The following is a 10,064-nucleotide window of genomic DNA, read 5'->3' as shown; positions in this document are numbered from 1 at the left end:
GCTGACTCCCTCGGATATGAACACTTGGGGCAGGAGCGTTGGCCCCTGGGGAAAGGGGAAAGACCGGAGGGCACAAGCGCGTGCAGAAGGAGCAGCGGTGGGTGGGCAGCCGGGGGGCCTGGGCTCAGCAGAAGCACTTCCCTGGGCACAAGGCATCGTCTCCATGTGAGATGTGTCCCTATAGACATTTTCCATGCATGACCTAGCTTTCTGTGCCATGTGTTAAAGGCAACCTCGTCCCATCTATCTGCCGCATTTTGAAGGTTAGCATTTGATACTCTGTCTTGGGCATTCATTTTTTACTGCCTTATTTTTGAACTCTTTCTGTTTTCTGTTTAGAAACAGGTTTTCTGTTAGAGCTTCAACTATGAGGGCTTCAAGGCACTGCTGAACTTTGCTTTAACAAATTCCCTCTTTTCTCCCCACCCCTTTTTTACTTAGTATCTCTTGCCTTTAACCCAGTGAGTATTAACTAGGAGTTTTAATATAATTGTGTCTATTTCTGTAAACAATTTTGGACAAAAGGGAACGGTTTCCAGTGTTGCAGTTTTATAGGAACATGGATTTCTAAATATTTACTAAATTAGCAAACTAGCCAAAAAAGAAAAAAGTCCCCAAGAGAGACAGACTGGCAGTGATATCAGCTAATGCTAAGTGTTTTGCTGGAGCAAATGCACTCACATGCCCTTGGGGATAATTAATATCTGCAACAGGATCTGACAAATGCAATGTTGACATTAGAGGTACCCCAGTTTATATCACTTACTGCCAAAAACACCAACTCGGGGACAGAGCTAGGATCACGCTCCTGCAAAAACGCCTGGTAAGGCCTTGTTGCAGAGTTGCTGTCGAGCACTCTACAAATGCTAACCGAAGTTAGTTCGTGCCTCCACAAAGCATTGCTTGGTTCACCCTACTTTGCAGAGGGTAGGCTGGTAGCTGCTTGGCGTTGTCGAGCCAGGAAGGCAAAGGAAACCACAGGGTAGTGCGGGAGGTCTCCCAGCCCTGGCTAAGAGTGCTCTGCAGTAACCATCACATCAGGCTTTCCTTTCTCTGAAATCCTTACGTTTTCCTAACTTATTACCTTATACACATGAGATTTTGTGTAAAATTGAAAAGGGGCTGAGCTCGCAATAACTGAAATCAAGGTAGCAAAAGAAAAGCCCAGGAGAAGTGAAAAATGAAATAATGATAAATCAAGCCTGGAACAAAAGTCAATTTTATAGAGGTCCAAAGGGAGACACAATACACAATTTGACCAAGGTGGTGCAATTAATCAGCAGCATGGATGGAAACTCCCGTGAAAAGCTAATGCTACCCACACACGGCCTACCCACTCCCTCCCTTCCCCGTGATTCCCCAAAGGGAAAGTCCAGCCTGCCCTCATCCCAGACTTGCACAGTGGAAGCCGAGGCTAGGGACCATGGCTCATGGTGGGAATTAGCTGCTCCTGGATGTTTCTTGGTTTCTGTTGTACTGTTGCATTGTGGCAGGGCAGGAAGGAGCTCACTCCTTCCTTCCGGCTGATTCAGAAGACTCCTGATCTTGGGGCTTATTGCTCGAGGAAGAAAAAATTCAGTGGGAACTTTTGGACCCTGAAGTGAACTCTGTGTCTGCCCACTCCTGGCAGTGGGTGATGATATCCGTTTCATAATAACAGTATTACATGGCATTGCGATGTACTGGGAAAAATCTGCCTATGATCTGCCACTTACAGAGCATCCAACATTAGCAGTTATTCTGCCCCATTGCCTCTATTTAGTTGCAGTTATTGCTATAAAAAAAAATCCAAGAGCGAAATCCTGCTTTGCAAAAGTCCTGAGAGCTGTAAGAGTCATGTTTCCCAAAACTCTGTGACCATCTGGGGGGAAACTGGTTCATGTCAGGATCTTGCAATAGACTGAACTGTGAAATTTTGCAGTGACGCTACCTTGGATCCTCGGATCCATTTTGTGCCCTGGCTCCTGCCCCTCTCTGGTGCTAGGCTGCCTGGGGGTTACGAGACTTGGTTCCTTGCCTTCACGGGTAAGGGCTGATGGCTTTGTAGATTGCTTGGACAGTGACCTTGGTGAAGCGTTGTTTTAGTAGCAAAGCTGGAGGGACATGTTCACAGCACAGTTGTTAGCAACACAACCCAATCAAGGTCTGCAATGACCATCTGTACAGGGAGGGGATATTTGATTTCCTTGCTCACCATCTTTTTCCACCTCGTCAGGTGTCTGTGGTTTTGACCACAGTTATGCTCGGAAAATATAGGAAAATATGGCTATATGTGGTTCATCTGGATTAATATAGTCCCTTGAGAAATCACCACTGAAAAGGTCAGCCTCAGTCCAGGCTAGGTTAGTCAGCCCTCACCCACCCCCAGCACATCCCAAACCCACAGAGACGACCCCTGTCCCTCTGTTTCTGAGACTCATTTTGCTTCTGAACAGTCATTCCTATGTCAGTGAAGTTAATCCTGAAATTATGCTCCTAAACACTTTTGGTATTCCCCTCTTGGCTTTATTCCTTCTTTCTTCTCCAGGAGTTTAATCAGTGGCCTGAAATGAACTGTACCTACGGTATTATCTCACTTCCTAATCGACAGTACCCAGCAACACAACATCCTGACAGACAGACTCTCCTGCTGGGGACAGCCCCTGCTCTCGCACGGGCTGCGTCGCAGCTCTTTTCTTCAGAGAGAAAATGCGAGGCTGCCAGCAGAACCCAGTTTTAAAGCAGAGCTGCCAAAAGATAGGGTGCTATGGGGAGGAAGATGAAATATTGCTTGCCTCTGCCTTTGCGCAGCTGCTGTTTTCTAGGATGTGTTGACTTAGGAAAGTCTTTCTTTGTGTAGTCCTCTTTCAGATGTTGCTTAAGTGCAAATATGGGCTGTTAGTTCAAATTTAGTAACAATCAGGATTGATGGAAAATCTCATACTAGGATGCGACAAAGAAATTCAATTACATACATACACTTGATTTCTATGCTAATAAGACTTACAGTAGTGCTAAAGAAACTGCATTCTTGACTACAGTGGCAGCTGGGTTTTGTCACTGAATACTGTGTTGGCAGCATACTAATGACTCATTTCTGACTGCCGACAGCTTCTCGAGTGACTTTGTACAGTGATTTAAAGCCTGGTGCCAAGCCTGTGGGAGTCATTGCGCCAGACCTGGGACCCGTTTGAAGTCAGTGGGAACTATGCTGGGGAGTGCAACAGGGCCAGGCTTTGGGCTAACAAGCACTGCAATCAGCAAGTGGGATCGGGCAGATAACCTGAATTTGCTTTCTCACCTGAGAAAGAGGTGATACAAATAGGCTGCATTCATGTTTGCAGCTGGGTTGAAAATGGTGCCTTTTTTTTTTTTTTTGTGAAGGCAGGAAAGGGGAAATTGAGGGAGGTTATCGTATTTAAGTTACAAACTGTGAAATACAGCTGCAATTCTCAGAAAACCTCTCTTTCTCCCAAGAAGATGTGAAGATGGTGACATGGGCGGCCATAAAGTCCTCCCCATCCTGGGCTTGCTGTTTTATCCAGCATGGTAAGGTGCAAGTGAGATAGTAGTCTCTTAAACATTACCTTACTTGTGCTCACAAGGAGTCAGTATACGTACAGGGGTTGAGGGGAAGGCATGTCAGCAATTGCTACTTGGTTGGATTTTCCCTCCTGGCACCTTCCTGGGGCAGAAGTCTGGCAATGTCTCCATGCTCTCATTCTCTAAAGGACAACATGGAACCCTGATCTGAGTAGATGCAACTCCCTGGAAGCCAGCTTACACCTCAAAGGCACCCAAACACGAGATTGCAGCAAGATGTTCCAGTCAAATGTGAGTGCGCTTTTTATTTAAAGGGTAATTAATACACCAACCTAACTCTGCATCCAGCTGCCTTGGTGGTACAAAGCAGCAATAACAACAAAATGAGGCTAGCACCACTTACAATTCTGAGAGTAGCGTGTAGTTTGAAGGAGAGGTGTCTTTGTATATTCCTTTTCTTGGTATATTCCTTTTCTTGGTATATTCCTTACGCATCTCTTTAAGAGGAAGAAAAATCCAGGCGTAAATGCCTGTGAGGGAGTGGGCAGCTCGAGTTCTCTCGTGCTTTCAAAAGGGATTGGATTTTGGGCCCCAAAAGTTTAGAGTTTGGTAATAATTGTGTTTGTGGTGGTGGTCATAGTTTTTTGTACCATAACATGGATACTCATTCTCTTTCTTGAGGACTCTAGAAAAAAACTCCAAACCATATTTATTTCCCACAGGTATATATACTGAGAAGTAATTTATTCAAGACTGGGACTAAGATAATTTTTTTTTTCATGGTACATTGGAGGCTTACTGCTAATTATTGCATCTGATTCTTACCTGATGTAAATACAGCAGCCTGGTGATGCCTAGAGCTGAACTGGTGCAAACTGGTGGGCACCCTGGCCCACTGGAGTCTGTTCCTGAGATATGCACTCTCTCTTTAGCCTGGTTTGTGTTGCATTAGTTAGCTAGCTCTACTGGGGCTGGATCTCACCTGTATCTTGCATGGCTAAGGTAAACCATGCGTTGATGCAGAAGATAAATGCGTGGAGGCACCCAGTATTTGCAAGGTGCCTATGAAACAACTTGTCCATCTGGAAGACTCTCACCCTGGCAGCGCATCCCCCGCCACTTCGGTCTGCTAATGTATCCCCCTGCACGCTGGTGAAGACAGACGCCTGGCTCTCAGGGGGTGCGGGTGGGCTTGTGAACGCGCCCTGGTCTCCGGTGGGATCTGAGAATATCCTCCCTCCATGCAGAAGTGAAGGCCTCTGGTGCAGGGTGATTTCGGAGGTGCAGATCAAAGCTGCGCCTGGGAGCGCCGGCTGCCATCTGCTTCCGCCGGGGCTGCGGCATCAGCTGCCCAGGAGACAGCATCGGCACTCATGTTCAAGGCAAACAGAGGCTTTTGTTTCCAAAAGCAAATAACCTTATCTTGGGGAAACTCTGATTCGCACAAAAAGGAAGTCTGTCTTTTTTTACTTTGGTATTAAAATGAGCATTTTGGCTGTTTTTCCAGGTGCTCAATGCATTAGTGAAATCTAGAAGCTTAATATTTTTTAAAAAAGAAATTTTACACTAGGTTCATGCTGTTCCATTATATTTACATACTTGTAATTATATGTACTTATATTGCTCTCTCTATATATATACACATATAATTATATTGGTGTATAGATATATATACATATTTCTACTTATTCATACTAAGACAGACCTGCAGTATTTACTCCCTTACATTAAAGTTAGTCACATAGGAAATCCGTAGGCGCAGAACATCTCTGCAGGTTCATAACTCATGCTGATAAAAGAAACAAAGGGGAAGGGAGAAGGCAAAAGGAAGAAAAAAAAACCCAGAAATTTCTGCATGAAATTTGTTGCCTTTAACAAAAGGCACCAGAGCTGCGAGGGTGACTCAGAGGAGAGCCGCAGAAGACATGGCTTTGGCTCAGAGTGGATAACCAAGCTGAGGCAGGCGGGAGCTGACTGGAAATGTCCGGAGGCAGGATGAGTGCGGCGCTACGGCAAGAATTGGCTGCCCTGGAGCCATCGGGAGCCTTCGGGGTGCCTCCTCGGCGGGGTCTGGGGAAGCAGGAAATAAATCTCACATGTTGGAGAGAGGGAATTTCCAAAGAACGGTTTTCCTCCTACTCACCCCTGCAGAAAGGTGGCTTTGCACCTTCCCCAGCTCAGGCCGTAGGCTAAAAGCTACTGCTGAAGCCACAGAAGACAGGATTAGGTGTGATAGAGGTGTCAATAGTTCGTATAGCTTGAAAAGCGCAGTGCAGAGCTTCAAGGAGTAAAACTAAACACAGAAAACAACAGCAGAAGCTTCATGGGTTTTTTAATTCCTGACAATTTTCCAGTGGATTCTTTTGCATTTTGGCTTCATTCACGTTTAAAGCTAATTTTCCATTAACTTGAATCAAAATTGTTGCAGGATAACTACAGGCTCAGAAAGTCAGTTCTGCTGGTCCATTTTTGTGGTATTCTTGTATCTCAGTAAATTACAAAAATGCCTTCTTTTCTGGTGTTTCTCTGCAGAAAGCTTTGGGAGTGATTACAATCCAACAGCAATTGCTCTTCCTTCTCCAACACATCTGGAGATCAGTCATGCCCTCTAAGCACCTGTATTCCACAAAAACAACAGTAAAATCACGGCTTCTCAATCTGAACATTAGTATTTTAGGGCAGGGCTGATAATGTATTTGCTCAATGCTTCTGTTACGAAGCTCTGTTGTAAACTGCTGATGGCTGTGCCAGATATACCCATCAGACATGAAATTTTTCTTGTTGAGTGTCTGTCTGAAGCTGATTTTTCATTTTTAAATTGCTGCCAAAGTAGTTTCACTGTTTTCAAGAATGGAGCCAGAGAGGAATGTATTATTTCGCCTGTGTTAAAGCATCCTGGCAGAATTGCATACTTGTGCAGGTAAGGAACACGGAGACTCACCACTGGCCTCACCAACATACCCAGGGAGCCACACCGGTATCTGGCACTTCAGGGTCCTTTTACTGCTGGCAAACACTGGAGGAACCCAGATATGTGCCAGCACAAAGCGTCTCACCCCGGCTCTGCGTACGAGTGAGAGGATGTCAAACACGCTGCTGCCAGCTCTCCTGTCGGCTCAAGCGGCAGAGGTCCTGACTCCCCCCTGGAAGGTGTCCCTGGAACCACGCACAGCACAATTTGTGGCCTGGGGGGGCTGGATTCCTGTTTTTTGACCCCAGAAAATGACAAGCGGTTGCATTTTAAGGGTGCCAGGTTTGCAAAGGCTGGGTGACCTTGCTGCAGCCCCCTGGGACACTCTGATAGAGCCTTTAATTACATGGTCACGCAGTGTTTCCCCCCCACAGGACTCCTGTGTCTTTCAGGGCTCAGGATGGCTGGTGCTTTTCTAATGAGCAGCTGTTCAATATTTGGTTTTCTCCTCCTTTCACAGCGTGTGATTCTAGGGACATTATTCAAGCCCTGCTGTGAATACAGAATTATTCATTTCTTTGTAAGCTTTTCTTTTCGCAGTGCTCCTTGCTTAATACCTCTGTGCTTCACAGATGTAATTTTGTAAGACTCAGGTGAAGGCGGGAGAGGAGAAACAAAGAGTAAGCTAAAAAAAGCCATTCCACTAATGGGAGGAGACTTGATTTCAGATGTGTGCCTTGCAAAGTAAACATACAAATAAATCTAAACATTTAGCTGTTTATCTAATTGTATGTCTGTGGGGGACAGCATGCAGCAGGGTGCACATGCTGGCAGCAGGAGGGCTGCGACTGCGGCGTCGATGGGTGAGCGAGGCTGTGCAGCCCCTGCCCTTCCCCTCGGACGGGGTGCCTGCGAGGTGATGATGGGTGGTTTCCAACTCCCTTTACCTGCTCTCTTCCCACTCGTAAACCTGACACGTTTTAGCCAATTCCAGATCTTCACAAGGGTGAGAAGGAAGGAGGTGGCAACTGTAACACATTCAGTAATTTATGGCTGCTCTTGCAGTGCATGCTAATAAAGTCAATGGTATTTGAAGTTATGTGCTGGGAACACTTGGATTAGGCTATTCAAAACAGGCTGTTTAGCCTAATCTACTTATTGTCATCAAGCTTTAAAATTAACAAGTTCTCGCAGTTCGCAAAACTGAATTGGAAGTGTTTTAATTTTGTTTTGGCTGAGGTCCAAGAACTGTTTGAAGGGTGGAGTTGCAGTCACTGACTGACTCCAGGTGACTGCTGTGCAAATTAAGCTCCTGAAGGTAGATCAGGTCCCCAGCAGTAGCTGGCAATCGTTTAATATGATTATGACTTAGATCTGGTTTTCAGAGTTTCTTCAAACAAAGCAAACACATGTCGATTCAAGCAAGTTTGTAGTATGAGGCTGCAGACACTCACAGGTCTTCATGCATTCACTCACTTGGTCTTCCCAGAAAAGATTTGCCTGGGAATTTCACGCCCCTGAAACCAGGCGGAAAGTCTAGAGCAAGAAAGACTTATCTTTGGTAGAGGAGGATCAGGTTAGGGGACATTTGAACCAACTGAACACACAGAAGTCTATGGGACCTGACAGATGCAGCCATAAGTGTTGAGAGAGCTGCCAATGTCATTGTGAGGTCACTCTCAATCATCATCTAAGGGTCACAGCAGTTGGGGAAGGTTACTGAGGACTGGAAGGAAGCAAATGTCCTGCCTTCTTCAAGAAGGGCAAGAAAGAAGATGCAGGGAATTACAGGCCAGTCAGCCTCGCCTTGATCCCTGGGAAGGTGATGGAGCAAATCCTTCTGGGAATAATTTCCAAATGTATGGAGGATAAGTAGTGAGCATGGATTTACGAAGGGAAAATCATGCCTGACCATCCTAGCAGCCTTCTAGAGTGAATTGACTGGCTTGGTGGATGAGCAGAGAGCAGTATGTTGTTTATCTTGACTTTAGCAAGGTTTTCAACACTGTCTCCCATAATATCCTCACAGACAAATTGACGAAGTTCAGGCTACATAAAAGGACAGTGATGAGGGGATGGGACTAGACGGTCTTCAGAGACCAGATCCATCCTCAACTATTCTGTGGTTCTGAAACAGGTACAGGCTTTGGTTGCCCAACTTAATACAAATGATTATATTTGCCTTTCAACAGGCACGTTTTAAAATTTGAAATCCCTTTCTGAGTGCATCCAGGGTAGTTAGACGAGTTGCCTCAGGTGCCACTAAATTTTGCTTTGAGAAGAGACTTTTGCCCTTGGTGGAAATGATGATAAAACCTTAAGTGAAAGATGAGGGTGGATAACACCATCAGTCATTGGCAGAACGACCTTCTCCCACATCCAAGCCTAGCAGCTGCCATTCAGGCTGCAGCACCCTGGGCTGTTATTCCCTCTGAAAAGCCAGGGTGGTGTCTGCATGAGAGCACCCTCCAGCCAGCTCCCATGGGGACGGGGACAGCCCAAAGCTGCTCGTAGCCCTGTGCTTCTCAATGAATGCTGGCTGACGGGCTGCAGGCAGGCTGGGAACGGGGTCAACCCTGATCTCTCTTCATGCAGTACTCTGACTTCAAGAGAGATGGAGGTGTTTGCCTGGCTCGGGGGAGGCTGAGGGGCTTCTGCTCCTGGCGGGGGGAGAAAACCGCCAGCGCGCATCCACCCATGACATGGGCTGCAGCAGCTGGGAAGCCGCTCGCTCGAGGGATCTTCCCCTGGGACTGAATTTTACTCACAATCCATAACGCGTAGACAAGCAAGGTCAGATTAGAAAATTGCCGAAGAGGAATGGAAACCCCAGCTGGAGCTGAGAGGCGAGGGTCTGACCGGATATCTGCACCCCAGCGGCGGGCTGTTGGCTTTTCTCCCCAGCTGTGATAGAAAGAGAGATGTGAGCGGGAGCTTCACGGGATGATGGTTACTATGGCTACCCCCACACCGTCCATCCAGGCATCCATCTGCTTGGCTCACAGGGCTGGAAAAGATACACTGCTGCTTTTGAAAGCTGATGGTAATCTATCCTCGCCGGCTGGACAGGGATGATATCCTCCTCTGAGATCAATTTTGCCCAGCGTTTTTTAAGCTATGAAAACCGTTCTAACAGCAAAGTCATGTTGACAAAGAGGGTGTTGTTTCCTTTCAATAGTTGTCTTATTGTTACCGAAGAAGGGGTACAATGATAATGGAGAGGTACCAGTAGGTCCCCAGCACACTGAAATGCCCGCCATCTTCAGTGGGAATTTAACCCTTCAGTTTTACTGGGATTTACACGCATACTCCTGCCAGCATGCCGCGGTGCTGGTTTGACATATTCACAGAGAACGGGGAATGGAAGTTGGAAATACAGAAGCTACTGTCTGTAATTGTTTGTTCATGAGCCTTTTGGATGACCACATACAGAAACTGTGGGATAAGCATATAGGTATTGTGGAATAGACTGGGTTTCTTCCTGCTGTAAAGTACTTGCTGCTCTGCATAGTTCTGCTGCCAAGTGGGACCCATGGGAAAAAGCGCCACATATTGTGAATAATAGTATCAAGCACCGATTTTGCAGTAGATGTTTTAGAAAAACTGAGCTAGGAAAACTTTTTTGAAAAGT

At 46.2% G+C, this 10,064-nt stretch overlaps 1 pseudogene; it reads right to left on the bottom strand.

Annotated features, from left to right (window-relative positions):
- Positions 1-7,376: 7,376 nt before the first annotated feature.
- Positions 7,377-9,208, bottom strand: LOC142078085 (leucine-rich repeat protein 1 pseudogene; annotated as a pseudogene).
- Positions 9,209-10,064: the final 856 nt, after the last annotated feature.

This window comes from Calonectris borealis, chromosome 1 (assembly GCF_964195595.1).
Source record: "Calonectris borealis chromosome 1, bCalBor7.hap1.2, whole genome shotgun sequence".
In the NCBI taxonomy this organism is placed as follows: Eukaryota; Metazoa; Chordata; class Aves; order Procellariiformes; family Procellariidae; genus Calonectris; species Calonectris borealis.
Note: the sequence above shows the minus strand (reverse complement) of the source record. Positions and strands in the feature narration are given on the sequence as shown.